Source organism: Vulpes lagopus, chromosome 18 (assembly GCF_018345385.1).
Source record: "Vulpes lagopus strain Blue_001 chromosome 18, ASM1834538v1, whole genome shotgun sequence".
Classification (NCBI taxonomy): Eukaryota; Metazoa; Chordata; class Mammalia; order Carnivora; family Canidae; genus Vulpes; species Vulpes lagopus.
Genome location: NC_054841.1, coordinates 21804721 through 21822979, shown reverse-complemented (window position 1 = coordinate 21822979; position 18259 = coordinate 21804721). Strand labels below are relative to the sequence as shown.

At 57.4% G+C, this 18259-nt stretch overlaps 1 protein-coding gene across 4 annotated transcripts in view; it reads left to right on the top strand.

The window, feature by feature from the left end:
* The first annotated feature begins 1073 nt into the window (after nt 1-1073).
* SRC (SRC proto-oncogene, non-receptor tyrosine kinase) overlaps nt 1074-18259 on the top strand; it is a 52722-nt gene continuing 35536 nt past the window's right edge. Inside the window, exon 1 of one of the 4 annotated variants that reach the window (XM_041732870.1) lies at nt 1074-1252. The gene's annotated coding sequence lies outside the window, so the exon portion shown is untranslated. Of the gene's footprint in view, nt 1253-14051; nt 14124-18259 lie in introns of those variants that run through there. The other 3 variants (XM_041732872.1, XM_041732873.1, XM_041732871.1) reach the window with 3 other exon arrangements.

Below are 18259 nucleotides of genomic sequence, written 5' to 3'. Positions count from 1 at the left end.
ATGGGGTAAGATTGTTGGCATAGTGTTTGCAGAAGCCTTTGTGGCCTAAAGCAGCATTTCCTTATTGTCCCCTTTCTTTGCTCTACTCCTTGCCCCCTGCATCCAGATATAATTTGCCTCTTTATTTACTGGGAAGTGTGATTGCCACTAAATACTGGCTTCAGCCCCCTCATAAGCAGGAATATCTAAAACTCAATGACTTCTGATAAGCCGCCTTAGTTACTGTTTTGTTTTTTAAATGCACATTAAAATGAACATATATCAGGGCACCTGGGTGGCTCAATCAGCTAAGTACCTGACTTCAGCTCAGGTCATGATCTCTGGGGGGCCCTGGGATGGAGCCCTGCCGGCAACTGGCTCCCTGCTGAGCAGTGAGTCTGCTTCTCTCTCTCCCTGTGCCCCTCCCCCTCCCCCTGCTCTCTCTCTGAAAATAAATACAATCTAAAGAAATAAAATAAAAAATAAAATGAACATGTATCTACTAAAATAAATGTTGCTCTTCCCTACACTGTTCCTCCTGCCCCCGTCCTTGCTTTGGGAAACTCAAGTCAAGGCCAGGGTCCAAGGCCTGGTTCTCCTCAGGTGACTTCCTTCTCTGTGCCTCAGTTTTTCATCTGTAAAATGGGGATAATCCTCAGCCTGCCCAGCCTAGGTGTTGTTAGGAATAGATCCTAAAAGTCGACCTGAGCCCTTGGCATGGTGCCTGGGAAAGAGCAAAGGCTCCGTTAGCGCTGACATGATTATTCTTATTACCGGTAATTGAGGAAGAGGTGGATTTGGGGTCAGTAGGATGGGTGCTTGGGCCGGTTAGGGAGGGCATTTTGGCTGGAGGGTACTGAGGGGTCCCACAGGGTGCGGCGCTCTCACGGGTCGGGTGGGGGCAGGGTTTCTGTGCCTCCGCCCCCGCCCTGCCCCCCCGCGCCTCCGGCTCCTGCGGGGTGGGGGGCCCGCGCGTGGGTCTCCCCCGGGTCACCGGCGGGGAGTCGGTCCCCGCACGCTTCCTCCTTCCTCCTCCTCCCGGCGGCCGGCCGGGCCCCTCCTCCCTGCTCGCGCGCTCCCTCCCTCCTCCTCCCCTCCCCGGGCCGCCGCCTCCTCCTCCTCCTCCTCCCTTTCTCTCCCGATCTGTCTCTCCCGGCCCGGAATCCATTCCGGCCTGGGAGCCGGAGCGGCCAGGCCGCCGAGTGCCCGACCCCGGCCGCCCCGCGGTGCGCCCTCCCGCGTCCGCCCGCCCGTGCGCCGCCGACCGGCCCAGGTGAGCGCCCCCGCCCCTCCGCGGGCCCTGGCCCCGGCCGGCTCGGGACCCCGCCCGCACCCCCGTGGCGTCCGAGGCCCGGGCGGCGGGGGGCTCGGGTCCCCGCTCGGCCTCCCGGTCCGAGGCGCGATCCCGGAGCGCTGGGCGGGCGCGCGGGGACCTGCCCGGCGCGGCCTTTTGTTGTGATGCCTGGGGGGGGGGAGGGGGCGGGCGGGGGCTCGGTCCGGCCCGCGCGGGGACCGCCGCCGGCTCACCCTGCCCCGGGAGCCCCCAGAGCAGGAGCCCGGCCGAGCCCCCGGGCCAGGTCTAGGCCACATCTGAAATCTGAGCCTGTCGGCGCCGCCTCTGGCCGCGGCTGCCGGGCCTGGCGCCCCCGGCCGGGGATGGGAGGTGGAGAGGGGGCGGGCAGGGTGGGCCTGGGGGCGCCGAGCCAGGGCGCGGGCCGGGGCCCCAGGACCACCCGGTCCTCCTGGAGCTTGGGGTAGGGCCTGGTGCCGCGGGTCTGGAAGGGACTGGGCCACACTGTCGGTCCACTGCCCCCAGCCCCCAGCCTCGCCCCTGGCAGGCCCAGCCGCCTGCCTGCTCAGAAGTTGGCAAAAGTTTTGGGTTTTCTCCACCAGGCTGGGTCCATCTCCCTGCCTGGGCTTCGGTTGGGGGTGAGCTTAGGTGCCCACAGCGGCTGCCGCTTGCCCAGCTCTGTGTGGTCAGGCAACTGCCTACCCTCTCTGATCTGGGGGTCCTGATCTGTGGCAGGTGGGTCTGGCTGGGACTGCTGGGCTGGTGGAAGGATGACGGTGAACAGAAGAGGCTCACCTATGGGGTATCAGTTCTGCCTCTGGGGCCTTCGGGCTCACTGGCGGGTGGGCAGAACAAGTGAGGCTTGTCAAGTGGGGCTTCCTGAGCTTCATGACCTCTACAGTTGGGGCAGGGGTCCCTGGGTTACCTGGGATGAGTCCAGGCCCAGCCACAGTGCTGCTGAGATCAGACTTGGTTTCAGGCATAGACCAGGCCGGTCCTGTTACTGCCCCTCTTGTCAGCCTCCTGGCTGGACAGACAAGACTTCTTGTCTCCCTGGGTGACCTGGGCCAAGGGACTGCCCCTCTGAGCACCCACATGTGGAATGGGGGAAGAATATATGCACTTCTACGTGTAGGAGCTCGGTCTGTAGTAGGTGCTCAATAAATGAGCGCTTCACTGGATGAATTGCCTAAAATGGGCGGGGGCTGAGGGTGCTGGTCCCAGTGGGGCTTGTGTCCAGAAGAGGATGGATTGGTGTCCGAAAAGCCCCTTGAGAAACAACTCCAGCACCATCCTGCCACCCAGCAGCTGTGTGACCTCGAGCAACTCGCTGCTTCCTTGGGCCTCAGTCTTATTAAGTATAAAATAGGCCAGATGGAGAAACCGAGGCTCAGAGAGGGGAAAGGACTTGACCAAGCCCACACAGTTTGAAGCTGGAATGAGAACGTACACTTCAGAGACCCCAGTCTGGCTGCCCTTGACCCCGCCAGTGTGGGGGGAGCAGGGGTTTCCCAGTATGGGACCAGGCATGCAACAGTGTTAGAACAGACCATACAGATTGATGAGTGATTGCATGGAAGCCACGAGGTCCTTCTGGGGATGTGGTGATGTGGTGTGCCTCGGTGATGTGGTCTTTCCACCTAGGGAAGTGATTTACAGTGTGTCACCTCTCTCAGCTGACTGCCTGCCTAAGCCCTCCTGTGTGGCTCTTGGGCTTTTTTCCTCCTGAAGGTGTCCCTGCCAGGACTGCCCTCTCCTCTGTGAGCTGTTTATCTGTTCTTACTCTTGAAGACTTAGCTTCAGGCCCACCTCTTCCAGGAAGGCTCCCCGGCTCGGCCTCCCCTCCCCAGCCTCTTGCTGGAGCATGAACTCTCCCCAGCTCACAGCACAGTGCCTGCTGTGGCTTCTTCCCTGATTGTGACCTGGTGGGTGGGGGGGATGTCTGGCTCCCTCGAGCCCCAGGAGCCAGGGAGGACATGGCTCAGTGACCTGCTGACAACACTCCCCAACCCCCTGGTCCTCGTTGATCCCATTTTCCAAACCTGTCCAGATGCAAACATCCGTGACCCTGTGTGAGCCTCTGCTATATGCTAGGAGCTTCAAACTCAGGCTGAGCAGTGTGGCGAAGGGGTTAGTAGTGGGAGTTGTAGGAGGCATCAGGGGGCTTCTAAGAGGTGAGGGAGGGCAAGAAGTTTGCTCAACCAAGAAGGAGGGAGGGTGCTCTTTCTTCTATTCGGACACTTCCCAGGGTTGCTGGGATTGTGGAGGTGGTCATCCTGCTGCAGAATTGTGAACAGGTCCCTGGCCTCCTAGATATTTGAGTCTAGAGGGTGAGCCAAATAGCAAACAAGTTACCAAATAAATTAATATATAATCACAGATGCGATAAGGGCTCAGAGAGAGAGGCGTGGGGTGCAGAGGAATTTTGAAGGAAGTATGTAGGAGTTGGCCAAGCATGGAGCTGGGGAAGGGCTTGTCAGGCAGAGAGAAATGCCTGTGCAAAGGCCCTGAGGTGGGGAAGTGTGTGTTGTTACAGAGAAACGATGGGAAAGCCTCTGAATTCGGAGCACAGAGAATTAAGGAGAGTGGGTGAGAGGTGAAGTAGGGGGTGTTTTGGGGGGTAATCACTCATATGGCTGGACCATATGGAGCTGTGTGGGCCTTGGGGATGAGTTTGACCTTCATCTTCACACAAGGGACTAATCAGCGTACCCTGTGTGAACAGCCCCATGCTGGAGGCCAGGGATACAGAGCTGTTCAAGGCACTTGGTAGAAATAGATCTGTGGGCTGGACTCCAAGTATTCTGTGGGGGCCTAGATCAGGAGTCAAGAGGAGGAGGCATTTGAGGCTGGGCTTTGAAAGTGGAGTAGGAGTTCACTGGCAGGAAGGCAGGAGAGGGTGGGAGCCAGCAGTTGGGAAGTGCATGCAGGGTGGCTGGAGGCTGGGTGTGAGGTGGGGGGGTGGGCAGGCAGGGGACAGCTGGAGACCAAAGGTATGACAGGGTTATGATAAGGGCTCAGGAGTCAAACAGGTCTGTGTTTGAGTTCTGACTGTCTCCACCTGTTGTGTATCTTTGGGTCATTCACTGTATCTTTCTGAGACTTCACTTTCTTTGTCTTGAAAACAAGGACAATATGTATCTCCCTATCAGGTAGCAGACAAAGGAGGCCTACATGGCCCCCACGCCTGGTGCCGATAGGTGCTTAGGGAAGGTGACCTGCCTCAAGCGGTGTTACACTGGGTAGCCCCTGGGCCTGGTGGGTCTGGCCTCATCAGCTGTGTTTGGAAGGCTTTAAGTGGATGAACTCATGGAGTCCGAAGGTGCTGGCCTGGGCAGGAGTGGCCTAGGAAAGGATGTTGGCAGACAAGGCCACCCCTGTGCCGGGTGATTTGAATGCTGCTCTGCCCTTGCTGTGCGAGGATGGACTGGGGAGAGTGCTGTTAGTCTAGTTCAGCCCAACTTCTTGAGAGCCTGCCTTAGGTGAGATTGGTCCATTTTCCAGATGTAAATACTAAGACCCAGAGAGGAGAAGCCACTTCCTGCGTGGATCGTGTGGCTCCCAGCACTTCTATCTCCCCTTGGGTGCTTTACTCCCCCACCACTGCTCTAACCCCCTTATCTCTACAGTAAACCACTCTGGTTTCCACTCAAGCCAGTTGGCGGGGAGGGGAGGGGAGGGTACTTCCTCTGGGGTACCTCAGTTTCCTCATCTGTGAAGTGGGATAATATGAGTCATGGCTACTAGGGTGCCCTGAGAGGACTGAAATAAAGCATTTAGCACTCATTAACTAGATAAATAGGGGTGGGGAAGAACCAGGTACAGCTTAAATCCTTCATCCTCTGGCAGCAGACACCCCCTTTCTGTGAATCGGTTCCTGAAGCTGTAAATGGGCATGGGGTTTTACCCTTAGTGAGGCCTAGGGGAGAGTGGGATGAGCTGGTCCCTGCCTTTACCTAGGCGCTGGCTCGGCATCATGATTCTTGGAAATGTAGGCCCAGCAGGTCCTTCCCCTGTGTTCAAGGCCTGGTTCCCACCGTCTGTCCAAAGGAAACTCAAACCTCTGCATACCTCCCTTGTGGAGATTAGATTTGCTTATTCTCCCAGTGGCTTGAGTCTACTGGACACTCAGTAAATGTGACATCTTTCTCCCCTCCCTTCCCTCTCGGGGGCTCAGATATCATCCCGTTTTAAGATGGCCCAGGCCTGCGCTGCTGTGTCGAGAAGCGCTCTGAGGTCCAGGCTTGGCTTCCTGGGAAGGAGCGCTGTGAGAGATGAGTAATGTCTGCCACTGGCAGAGGATTAGAGCATGTTGTCCATGTGCTGTGCGTTTGTCATTCCCGATCCATTCTGACCTTCTCTTTTCACAGATGGGGGAATTGAGGCCAGAAAGACCTGGGACATATTATCCAAGCTAGGAGAAAAATGCACATCTCTTGTCTTTTGATCCAAGGCTCTCCCAACTCAGCCAGCCTGCCCCTTCCCACTGGACAGCCTGGGTGGGGCCGAGTCAAGGGAGAGGTGGATGGAAAGGACCCCAGAGCCCACAGCCAGGAGCAAAGCCCTGGCTATAGGACCTTGAGCAAGGGACCCTCTTCTACCGTGGGCCTCAGCTCCTCTCTTCTCAGCACAATGACCCGGAGGAGTTCCAGAATAAAATGAGAAACCTCTTCTGCGGGAGTTGTCCAGGGCAGGCCTGGCCGTTGAGCCCACGTGGGGCCGTTAGAAACTGTGGCAATGAGTCCTCCAAGCAGCCTGCAGGCAGACTCCTGGTGCCGTGGATGGAAGTCGGGAGACTCAGCCTCCCCGTCCGGGCCGGATTACTTTCTCTTGCCCTGCCCAGATTTGTTGCCCTGACCTTTACTCTGTCTGACGTGGATGTTCTCATGTCGTGCCCTCTCCAGCCAGGTTGTAGCCATGTGGACCATTACCATTCCATCCTTTGCCTTAGCATGGGATGGGTAAAACTTTTGTTCCCATTACACAGAAAAGGAAACTGAGAGGCTCAGAAGGGACAATGGCTGGGGCCACGGTCTCCCAGCACAGTGAAGTGTGAGCCCAGACTTCTGGCTTCTGGGTGATCTGTAGCATCCAATTCCCACTGAGTGTGCACCCAGCTTGCCTGAAATCTTACCCAAGGAATAGGGCTGGTGTATTGCCGGGGACAGGTGATCCTGACTTTCTGGGCTTCTGGTTCTGGCTGATGGATCTCCCCTCAGATATGGAATATAGGGTCTTGCAGGGAGCCCCCAGCTCCACGGGTTGGCATCTCATGGGGTGCTCAGTGGCTACTCATGGCATAAAAGGATTAGAAGTAGCAAGGCTTTTGGAGCTGATTGGTTCTGGGTTCAAATCCTGACTGCCATTTGCTGTGTAGGATTGTGGAAAAACAATTGCTTGGGGCCCTGGTTTCCCTGTCTTAGAAATGGGGATGACAGTGCCAATGGCAGCTTTGACAAGGTGATGTGAGGATCAGATGAGTGAATGTATGTCTGCTTTGGCAGAGTCCGCACACAGTAAGTGCTTAGTGTTTCTGAGCGCCCATAATTATGAAGGCAGTTCCCTGACCAGGCGGGAACTGTGGACAGGAATTACAGGCCAATCAATTGGGGACTCCCTGGGGCTGAGACCGGACGTATGTGTCTGTGGCAGGCTTGTCCAATGGGACATGGCCAAGGGGAAGGTTAACTAGAAACACAGGTTTAGTGACTGGGTGAGTTGGAGACCATGAGCGCCATCCTGCCTCTCTGACGGGCTCCCGCCTTAGCCCACCTGTGACTTGTCAAGGCCTCCCGGTGTCCTGATCGCGACATTTGAGGCCTCCTCACTGAGCGGGCCCATTCTCTGTGAAGGTGACCACTGATGGAGCCGTGGGTGCTTGGCCCGTGAGGCGGGAGCTGTTACTGCGCTGGTGCTTTGCAGGGGTAGCCGAGGCTCAGAGCGAGGCAAGGTGGGTGGGGTAGGGGGCCCCCCAGCTCGGGGTCCTGGAGGTGAGCCCTGCCTCTGCCCCGCCCGGCCACGCCCACATTTCCCTGGTACTCAGTGGGCTTTGGGCTTTTTGAACCTTCAGCTGTCCCCTGTGGGCCTGGGTGCTCCGGCCTCCGTGCCTTGCCCCGGTGGGCCCACTGCCCAGTGGCCCTCCCTCTCCATACTTGTCTAAGCGGCTGAGATGCCTCTGCGCCTGCCGCCGGGAAGCTCTCAGTGACCACGCTCTGTGCCCCAGCCCGAGTCCATTCTTCCCTCCTCTCCACCCCACTGCCCCTTCTCTGCCTTCCCTCATGGCTCTGACACCTTCTGCCCTACATGGCAAGTCACAGGATTCTTTTTGCCTCTTAGGCAGGACAGTGATGGTAATCATGGCTCAAGGGCACTGCACTTTACAGTCTACAGAGCACGTTCCACGGCCACCTCTCAGCGCCCCCAGCAGGGCTAGGAGTAATAATCTTCATTTGGCAAATTAGGAAAATGAGACGCCAAGTCAGGGTCCCCCCAGTGGCTCTCTCTGCTGGCACTGAGCCCTGCCCCCACCCCCATGAGGCCACAGTCTCCCGAGGCAGGAACCCCTCGAAAGGATTTGGAGGTTCAGAGAGGTGAAGTGACTTGTGTGAGGTCCCGTGGCCTGGAAGGCTGGCAGAGCTGGGAGGGTTCCTTCTGGGCCTCTGAGAAGGGGCAGGTTGTGCCCATGCTCCCACTCCTGAGTGGAGAACCGGATGCACCCGTGGTCCTGAGGGAGCAGGGATCAGCCCCTGGAGGTCCTTCAGGAGTCACTGGCTCCCTCAGCACGTAGTTGGGCCCTGGGCTGGTGCCAGGTAAGTGCTTGTGTCTGGTCCTCACAGCATCCTGCAAGGCAGCAAGTTCTGGCCCCATTTCACCAGACAGGAAACTGAGGCTCAGACAAGCAAAGCAGCTTGCCTAAGGTCACCCAGTGTATGAATTTGGACCCGGGGCCCCAAGGACTCCACAGGCCTGCCCTGCCTCATGTGGGCTGAGCCCTTCTTTGCCTCCTGTCTGACCCCTGATCCTCCTCTAGCCCTTTCCTGGCATTCCTCTCAGAGTGGTGAGGCCTGGAGACTTCTCTGGCAAGCTACCAGCCCCCAGCCCCAGGGCTCTCCTACCTCCAACTGCTGTCACCCACAAATTGTATGACTTTGGCGAGTCACTTCACCTCTCTGCTTCAGCTTCCCTACCTGAAAAATGGGCCTAATGCCAGTATCCATGCCATAGGCTTGTTCTAAGGTGCAGGATGCTCTCAGCAAAGCCAGCACCTAATGGGCACTGGAGAAAGATTAGCCGCTATTTTGTTATAATCTGTATCAGCTTGAAGAGGAAAGAATTGACAATCCCATTCTCCAGATTGGAAAACTGAGACTCAGAGAAAGGAAATAGCATCCATCAGGCCACAGAGGGATGTCACAAGTTCCTGGGGGCACATCCCATTTCCAGATAGAGAAACTGTCTCCTTCCAGGACTCAGTTTTTTCATCTGTTCAGTGGGTTTGTGCATATGGTGGGGAGATAGTTCCATCACATCAAACCAATGTGGTTCCTTAGTCTGCAGCCACCCTAGGGTGGGGGTTGGGGGAGGTAGGGGCACCTGTCTAGGCTGATGGGGGCTGTGCCCTGTGGACTTTGTCCCTGAATTATGCCAAGTTCTCAAGGCTAGGCTTGCCTAGGAGGCTGAATCAGGCCAGGCCAGGCCTTCGGGGTGCCCTGCAGCCACCAGCACCCAGGTCCCACCATATCACCTGGTCTACCTGCCTCCTCTGCTGTGTGCCCTAGACGAATGGCTTCTTTCATTGAGCCTCAGTTTCTCATCTGTGAGATGGGGGCAGACATCTTTCTTCACGAAGCTGTTGGGAGGACTTCTGGGCCTCTGAGAAGCCCAGATAGCTCATCTGGGGGGAAATGGATAGCTCATTTCCCCCCAGATGCCTGCCCATGCTAGGCTTAGAGAAAGGCCCCAGCTAGTGGTTACAGGTATGAGGATGGGCAGGATTCTGACTGGCAAGAAGGGGCAACAGCATTCCAGGCAGAGGACCCATGTGAGCCAAGGCTCAGAGTAGGACAGTTTAGGGAGTACCCTGTAGTTAGTTGGGGGTAGGTGGAGTGGACTGCCACCTTCTAGGATTTAGACTGACCCTGAGGGGAGTGGGCAGGGTGTCAGCAGTGACTGTGGTGATGTTGACCTTCCTGCCCTCCAAACTTTAGATTTCCTTTCAGAGCCTTGGGAGCAGCCACCTGTGCTCCCCACCCCCCTCCCTGCCAGGTGTTCCCGAAGGCCCTGGAACCAGATGAGCCACAGTTCTATTTGGGGACAATTCTGCTGTTCCCGTTTCTCTCCTGTGCCCTAGTTTTAGAAACGACGTGGGTTTGGTTACCAGTTGGCCATTTGCAGAAAGCACCCCCCCACCACCACTCCGCCCATACCTTAGATCTGTGGGCAGTATGGGCAAAATAGGACTCATTATTGCCTCTGGGAGTTGTTCCTGGCCTCTGTCCCTGGATTCTCTGGGTAGGGAGTTGGCAGCTGGACTCTTGATTACATGCTGCTGGTGTCTGGACCTTGTGTTGGGTGCTAGAGACCCCCAAGGGATGCACTCTGGGAACAGCCTGCACTCTGGTGGAGCCAGACACAGACCCTGATCATTGTCCTACCACTGGGTAGGCACCACAGGAACTCTGGCAGCCCATTACAAGGCCAGAAGGGCTTCTTAGAGGAAGTGATACCTGACTTGAGTCCTAAAGGATGAGCAGGAGCTCACAGGGAAAAAGCAATGGTGAGGACATGCCAGGACAAAGGCAGAGCCTGGGCAAATATTTGGAGGTGGGAACTCACCTGGTGTGTGCAGGTATAGCCTTGGGAGGTGGGGTGTGTGTGTGTGTGTCAGGTCATGTACAGGGTAGTTAGAAGGGGACTAGGTTGACCAGGCAAGGCCTCAGTATCTTGCCAGGCTTTGCTGAGGCCTCCTGCTGAAGGTGCGAAGGGAAGACAAAGGCCAGATTTGGCTCTCCAGTGCTCAGTTACTGTTACCAAATGAAGGTAGTCCAGAGAGGCTGGGGTTCCAGATAGGGATCAAGAACCCCTACCTGAGACAGAAGGTAGGGGCTGGTCTGGAGCCTCAGAGGAAGCAGATCAGGGAGGACTTCCTGGAGGAAGCGGTACATGACATACTTGAAAGGATGAGATAGTTCTCCGTGGGGAGGTGGAGCTTGAACTGGGACCTGAAGCTGTGGCATGGTCAGCTCCTCTTGTTGGAGCCCCAAGGAGGGGTAGAATTTTGACTTCAGAGGTGCTGGTGCCCATCCATGGAGAGGTCTGAGGGCCTGCTCAGAGTCTACATGCCATCCTTGGGCATGAGGAGATAGCTGGACAGAACTGATTCATCTAGTTCTCTGAGTGGGAGCCCTGTCAGCATTGTGGCTTTGGTGAGATGGCCCTGGGGAGAAGGTGGGTGCCAGCCAGGTAAATGGAAAGTCTGGGATTGATGGGGGAGCAGCAAGGTGGGGGATGGAGGCCTCAGCCCCCACTCTGCCTGCCTGTACATCCTTTCCTTGTGGAAGCCCGCCTGGCAGGAAATGGTGGAGACGTGTTGGGGCCTGGCTGGCTGATTCTGAAGGCGCCTGGGACATGGGCTGGGCATGGGGCAAGGGCTCGGGTTCAAGGCCTGATCTCCCTGCCATGTTGAGTAAAGCTTGCCAGGGCAAAGGTCTCCCTGCTTGGGTCCATTCGAGCCTCCGGAAAGGCCCCTCTGGCCTCTTAAACTCAGACGGTCTGTACTCCAGACAAGGTGAGTAAAGAACGATGGCTGAAGACTCTGATGCCGATAGGCATGGGTTTGAAACCCAGCTTTGTTCTCTGTGGGCCAGGAGCCCTTGACCAAGTGTCTTTGCTATTCTGAGCCTCAGTTTCCCCATCTGCAAAATGGGGGTCACCTTAGAGTCTCCTAGGGCTTAATAAGATTTCACAAGGCTGTGCCCAACACCATGCCGGCCCCTGGGGTCTGGCTTTGGAGCTGTTGGCCCAGCTGACCAGGGGTGGTAAGACTTGCTGGGTGGCTGAGGGGTGGCTTCCGGTCTGCCTTGGGCTCAGCACAGGCACCGAGGACAAAGCCCCTTTGTGGCGAGACAGATGGAGCCTGGGAGCCCCCCTCTCATCGAGGACCAGAGGGCCGCCTGCCCCTCCTCCTCACCCAGTCCCCCCGGGGGAAGGAGCTTCCTCAGGCAGAGGAGATGGGAAATGAAAGTCGGGTTGTGCAGGAGGAGAGTCCAGGCTGGCTGTAGCTGCGTAGGCCAGAGAGTCTGGCTGATGAGCTTGGACAGATCCATCCCTTTTCTGGGCCACCTTTCAGGGCCTTGAGCATCCCTGGCAAGTCCCAACCCCACTGTGTATGCCCTTTTCACTTATCCATCCATCTATCCATCTGCCCATCCATCCATCCATCCATGAATCTGTCCATCCATTCTGTAATTACCCGGTATCCACTGTGTGCTAGGCTCTATGCTTTCGGCCAGGGGCCACTCTGGCCAGATGGTAGCCAAGCTTCCCAGCTGTTATCTATTTTTTTTTTTTAATTTTTATTTATTTATGATAGGCACACAGTGAGAGAGAGAGAGACAGAGACACAGGCAGAGGGAGAAGCAGGCTCCATGCACCGGGAGCCCGACGTGGGATTCGATCCCGGGTCTCCAGGATCGCGCCCTGGGCCAAAGGCAGGCGCTAAACCACTGCGCCACCCAGGGATCCCTCCAGCTGTTATCTATTTTGAATATTACACCCGCTGCAGGGCATTCAGCAGTGAGTGAGACAGAAGTGGCCCCTGTCCTCAGACGTGTACTCCCATGGGCAGCTATGTCATCAGTGCTGTGGTCTGTGCTAGGAAGGAGAAGTTGAAGGTCCTTACTTGGGCAGGAGGAGGTCAAGAGAAGCCTTCTGTGAGGAGGTAGCTTTTGAAATGAGACTCAAAGAGAGGACAGAGTTGGTGGGGCGTGTTGCCATTGAAACAGGTGGCCAGGCAGGGCCTTCTGAGCCTGTGATGTCTGAGTGAAGCACCTGGAAGACGTGAAGGGTTGGGGTGTGTAGATGTCTGGTGTCGGTAGGTAGAGGGGACGATAAGGGCAAAGGCCCCAGTGAGTGTGTGCGCCCGGTTCTCAGGGAAAGGGGAAGCAGTGGACAGTGTGAGAAGAACAGAAGTGAAGGGGGTGGGGCCGGTAGAGTCCACTAGAAGGCTTGGAGGCCTGGGGGAGGACTTTGTCCTTTGTTTCATAGGGGCCGTGAAGGGTGTTAAGCAAGAGTCATGGTTCAGACTGACATTCCAGAAAGGGTCTCTGCCCTCAGTTGTCCAGCTTGGGGGAGGAGGCTGAACCTGGGCAGTGGGGTGGCCATGGTGAGAGGGAAGTAGATTCAGGATGTGTTTGGGAGGTGGGATAGGCAGGACTGGGAACCGGGTTACGTGGGGGCAGGAGGAATCATCGTTCCTCTCTTGGGCTGCTTGCTGGTGATGAGGGGCTGAGTCCTTGCCACAGGCCATGGTGGCTTCTGGTTTGTTTGTTCCCTCTCCCTGGTCCATCTGGAGGCACAAATTCCCAGTGCCTTCCTCACCGTGTCCTGATGGCTGGGCTGAGCCTTTCTGTTCCCATGGCTCTGCACATGTTAGGCAAAACTGGCAGGACCCTACCCATTTTACAGATGAGAAAACTGAGGCTAAGAGTGGTACACCCACTGCCTGGGTTACATAGTGGGGCAGGGTTGGGGCTTGGTCTCTCAGGACTCAAGGGATCTATGGATTTGGGGAGTACGGACCCTGCCTCCCCAGTTCCAGCTAAAGATTTCTGTACCTAAGATTTCTTTCCTGCCCTGAACTATCTTAGGGAGATGGAGGCTGCCTCAGTGTGACCTCAGAGGTGGGGTCAGGAGCCTGAACTCTAACTTGCCACGTGACCTGGACCTGTTTCCTCTGCTGGGGATTCCTAGATCACAGCAGTGTTGGGGGGCGGGGCAGATAAACGATGCACGTAAAGTGCCACGCCTGATGCTTGGCATACAATAAACTAAGTAATCAGTAGGTTTATTATTGTTGTTTCTGTGGGGAGTGAGGACATGTGTGTAAGTTGGGCCTCTGGCTATGTCACCCCCAGCGCTGGGCTTTGGGGCAGCGCTGCAGTTGCCAGGAGGTGTCTTCTAGATAACTCAGTGCCAAGGGATAGGAGGTCCCCGGAATCCATGCCCAGCACTACTTTCCACACGGGGAAACTGGCCACGAAGCAACCAGGGACAGAGCAGCGTTTTACACCAGGTGGCCTGCCGCCCTGCCCTGCTCCCGCGCCACCCACTTCCGGGCCTTGCCCTTCCCTTTCCCTCTAGGGCTTCTAGGCTGTGGACAGGTGTAGACAGGTCCCAGCGGGAAGAGATCCTGCACGCTACAGGGCAGGTCAGGGCCTGGAGTCTGGAAAGGAGTCCCCTTCCAGCCCAGGAAGAAACCCAAGAGCTGCCAGGGCTGGCATGGCTCTGCCTCTACAGGCTGGGCTTAGGGGGGCTCCACGGGCTGCTTCGCCTTTGCCTTCCCCGGCTGCGGGCCCTGTCCCCGGCGGCCCCCCTCCATCCCTCTCCCGGATGCCAGCCCCAGCCCGAGCCTGCAGCGCCCCGCCCCGCCCCGGCCACACTGGCAGAGCCGGTTTGAGGCCTGCCAGCCCCGAGCGTGTTTGCTCCACGAACACGGGACCAGACATGTTGTGGCTGCCCTGGCCCGTGGATGGCCCCTGGCTCACTCTTCCCGCGCTCCTCGCTCACCCTGCAAACATCCCCTGGGACCCGTTCTGCGTCCCGGCCCGTGCCGGGTGGGGCTCGGGGCCTGGAGGTGGGTGCCTCAGACTTGCACACTGCCCTGTGGAGGTCAGAGAGGTCACAAGCTCTGGCACGGGGACGTGTCAGGCGACGGCAGCAGCGAGCGGGGGTCAGGGTGTAGACCGTGGGGCTGGACAGACCCAGGCCGAGGCGCCCCCACCTCCCACCCCCTGTGCCTCTTTGTTGTCTGGGGCCCTGGGTAGGACCCATTCATCTCTCCCTCCCTCCCTCCTCGCACTGGAATTTGTGAAGGGTCAAGGGAAGGCAGGTGGGGAAGCTTTGGTGGGGGGCAGACAGCACGTGCCACGTGTGAAGGTTAGAGGGTGATTACAAGTTGAAGGGAGGGTTGAGAGGTGGGAGGAAGGAGATGCAGCAGGCCTCCATCCTGTGAGCAGCAGGCCCACAGGCCGCCCCACTGACACTGTCCCCAACCTCAGGCTCAGAGGCTGTCTTCCCTCAGGGCTGCCAGAGGCATCATTTTGTGGGTAAGTTAAGGGCAGGCTGGACTTCCCGGTCACGCATGCAGGGTGGGCCACCTGTGTGTGGGCTTTGAGGCTGGGGGCGGGGGACGGGGGCTGGAGCTCGGGTTGACTTTGTGGAGGGGCCGGGCCACCAGGTGCTTCTGCCCACCAGTGTCCCCAGAGGGAGTTCTGCCTGGGTGTGGGCGGGGAAGAGGGGGCACTATGTGTTCCCAGAGCAGAGAAGCAGAGCTGCTGTCAGGGAGTAGCGAACACTGTGAGCCCCTGAATGCAGTGGGCAGAGGCCACTGGCTGGCAATGGTCCCCCCAAGGCCCATCAGCCATCAGCCAGTGGGGGTGGGGCAGCTGGGAGCCCCCAGAGAGATGACCTTGGAGAGGCCCAGAGAAAGCAAAACTTGTCACCTCAGTGGCATGGGGGTGGGGGGTGGGGTCGGGAGTGGCATCTGCTAAGGAACCTTTGACATGCCAGGGCCTCTGTCAGGGTACAGACACTGAGCCCCAAGATGGGGCGTGACTGGCCCAAGGTCACACAGCGATTCCGATGGAGGCCTTCCATTCAGCCAGGTGGTACCTGGCTGCGTCCCTGGAACCTGCCTGTACTGGGCTTAGTGCCTTGAGAATCTTCTCTTCAGTCCCGGTGCCCACACCCTCGTTCAGGGGCCAGATTCGCCTCGCTGTGTGGCCTTGGCCTGGGCGCCCCCCTCTAAGCCTCGGCTCTTGGTCTGTGAAGGAGGATGTCTCACAAAGGCTCCCTGACACCAGGGCTGTGACCTTTGGCCTGTGAGCCTCCCTGCCCGCCCACTGGCCAGGCTGCCTGGCCTAGGCTCTGGGGTAGAGGCTGGAGTAGGGTGGGTGAAACCTCCCAAGCCTGTGGATCTCCCTGGCCCCAAGATGCTCCCATGGGCAGGAGGACCCTTATAGCGACTAACCTCTTGGGCCTTGGAGCGGGGGAATGGTGGGAAGCAGGCATGGGAAAGCTGGAGCCACCCACTGGATGCCTGTCTTTCCCCCCATTTTGTTGCTGGGGAGACTGAGGCTGCATGCCTTATACTGACTGGCTCCCTCCTTTCTCTTAACGATCCTACCTTTAGGCCTTTGCCCAAGCAGTCTCTTCTGCCTGGATCATACTTCCCTTTCCTCTTTTCGCACACTGCCCAGCCTTCGGACCTCAACTGAGATATCCCCTCCTTTGGGAAGTTCGCCATGGTTTAGGCCCCTTCTTGGCCCTCCAGCCCTCTAGAGCTGGAGGTCACTGTGCTCTGAGATGATCCCTGGGGGATGAAGGCTCAGTAACCTAACCCTGCCCCACCCCACAGTCTCAGGGGCCTGAGAAAACTTTCATGGCCTCTTCTCTCAGTTTTTCTGATCTAAATTGCTAGACAGATCCCTTTCAGGCCCTCCTTCAGACCTTTTCAGGCCTTGGCCAAAGACTAGCAGCGAGTGACCTAGTTAAGTTGGGACTCACACGGTCCAGACCGCTCACTTGATAACCCCCTGCACATCTGACCTTCCTGTCTCAGGGCCTTTGCACAAGCTGTGCCAACCTCCTAGATTGCCCTTCCCATGCCTCCTTATATATCCATTGGAGACAGGATGGGCTTTGGTATCACTCAGATTTGTGTTGGCATCTGGGTCTTCACTTCCTGGCTGGGCAACTTCTGGGAGACCTTATATCCTCGTGTGTGACATGCGTGTGGCCATGGCTCACTTCAGGGCTATTGGGAGCATTTGAAGGGGTAGTGTGAACCCTAGGTGAGAGGAAGTAGGTGGGGGGAAGTGTGGCCTTCAGCATGCCCCATTCCACCCCACTGGCCTGCATTGGAGCAGCCAATGGCATTGAGTTTTGGAGAGGGAGCCAAGGTGGCCCTAGACCCCACCAAGAAGAGCCCAGCCAAGGCTTCCTTCCTTGGGCCCTTCCCTGTAGGGGGAAGATCCGAGAGGGAGGGACTTGCCAGTCAGCTGCTAGGAGGTGAGGTCTTAGTCTCATCATTTAATCTGTGTGTGCCAGTTTCTCCATCTGTGAATGGGGTAATGAGAACGGTACGTAGTAGGTCCTAAATAAATACCAGCTATTACTACTGTCATCGTTCATATCACCCCGACTCTGGAGTCAGAGTCCTTTCCATATTCCGAAACCACTTGTAGAAAAACACCCCAGTTCGACAGGGAATTCTTTTGAGAGTGTGAAAGGAAGGAAGGAATCAGGTGAAGCCCCCTGCCTGTGGGGAGCTTCCATTCTCATGTGGGAGGCTATAGGGAGGCAGGAGAGGGATGGAGCTCCCATCTGTGAAATGGGAGCATTGGACTGGCCCCCTCGCCAGGCTCCTCTGGCCTTAGCTTCCCCCTCCGTGGACAGGGCAGTGCTAGTGGTACCTGTCCCACGGGGCTTTGTGAGGAGGGAGGGGCGTCAGTTGGGGACTGAGTCTTGGAGGTTCAGAGGGGTCACATGTTCACTCCATAAGTGGTCCTCCTGGGGCTCCCCTGTCTTGGCCTCCAATTCCTCTTTTGGAAAAATGGACTGGCCCCGGAGCCCTGCTTTGTTCTCGATGTGTGGGCTACCTGCCAGAGTTCAGCTGGGAGCAGTGGCCTTGGAGAGAAGGGCTGACAGCGGCCTAGGGCCAGGAGAGCCAGGATCCCCAGCTGGCCTGCTTCTGTCTTGGATGATGGCTGGGACACCTGACTTGGCTTCTCTGAGCCTCTCTCTGTCCCCTCCTCTGTGAGACAGGGCTGATCATCCCTGTATGGCTGGGTCCTGGAGAGAACTAGATAGCTAAGCAATGATGGAAACTGTCATGTTCACAATAGTAAGGGCCCCGTTTTGGAAGAATAGCCTGTGTGCTCAGGGCTCTGCGTCTGTTAGCTCATCTGCCTTTGCAGCTGCCTGGGGATGACCATGGCCGACTCCGTGGTACCGAAGGAGGCTTTGATCAGTTTACCCAGGGTCCACCCGTGGGCCACAGCAGGGCCCCTCTAACCATGATGCTGTACCCCACCTGGCTCAGGCAGGACTTCCCAGTCCATCTCTCCAGATGGCTGCTGATGGGCTGTTGATGGGCTGTTTCCCTCCCTGCCACCTCCTCCCTCCTCCACCCCACACATTCCTGACACAACCTCCACTGCCCATCCTTCCCCCACCCGGGGTTGGGTCACTGTTATCAGGAGACATTCCTGGACTGGCTGAGAAGAGCTCCTACCTTGGGCCCCTCTGAGAGGGGTTGTGACTGCTGACAGAGGCCCTGTTGGTGGCTCCTCTGGGAGTGGGGCCCTGGGACACGAGGCTGCAGAGCCCACAGTCCAAGTCTGCTGGCTGATGCTGCCTCTTACAAGCTCTGTGACTTGAGGCAAGCACCGTGAACTCTATGCCTTGGTTTTCTCATCTGCAAATGGGGCTGACCACGTACGGCTGCAGTGGGTTCATTGGGACTCACGCATGTAGTGCCATTCTTAGTCTGGTGCCTGACACGCAGGAGTCTCTCTACTCATCAACCAGCTGTTGTTATCATTTGAGAACTAGTTGCCTCTCCTTTAGGGGGGGCCCCCAGTTTAGATGGTACCTTCTGAGGGGTGCACATCAGGAGGGTGCCTGTGGGATGAGGGACCTTAGGTAGTCCCTGTCCCTCTCTGAGCCTCCTTTTCCTGGTCTGCTCTTTGAGCAGTTGGGTATGAGTGA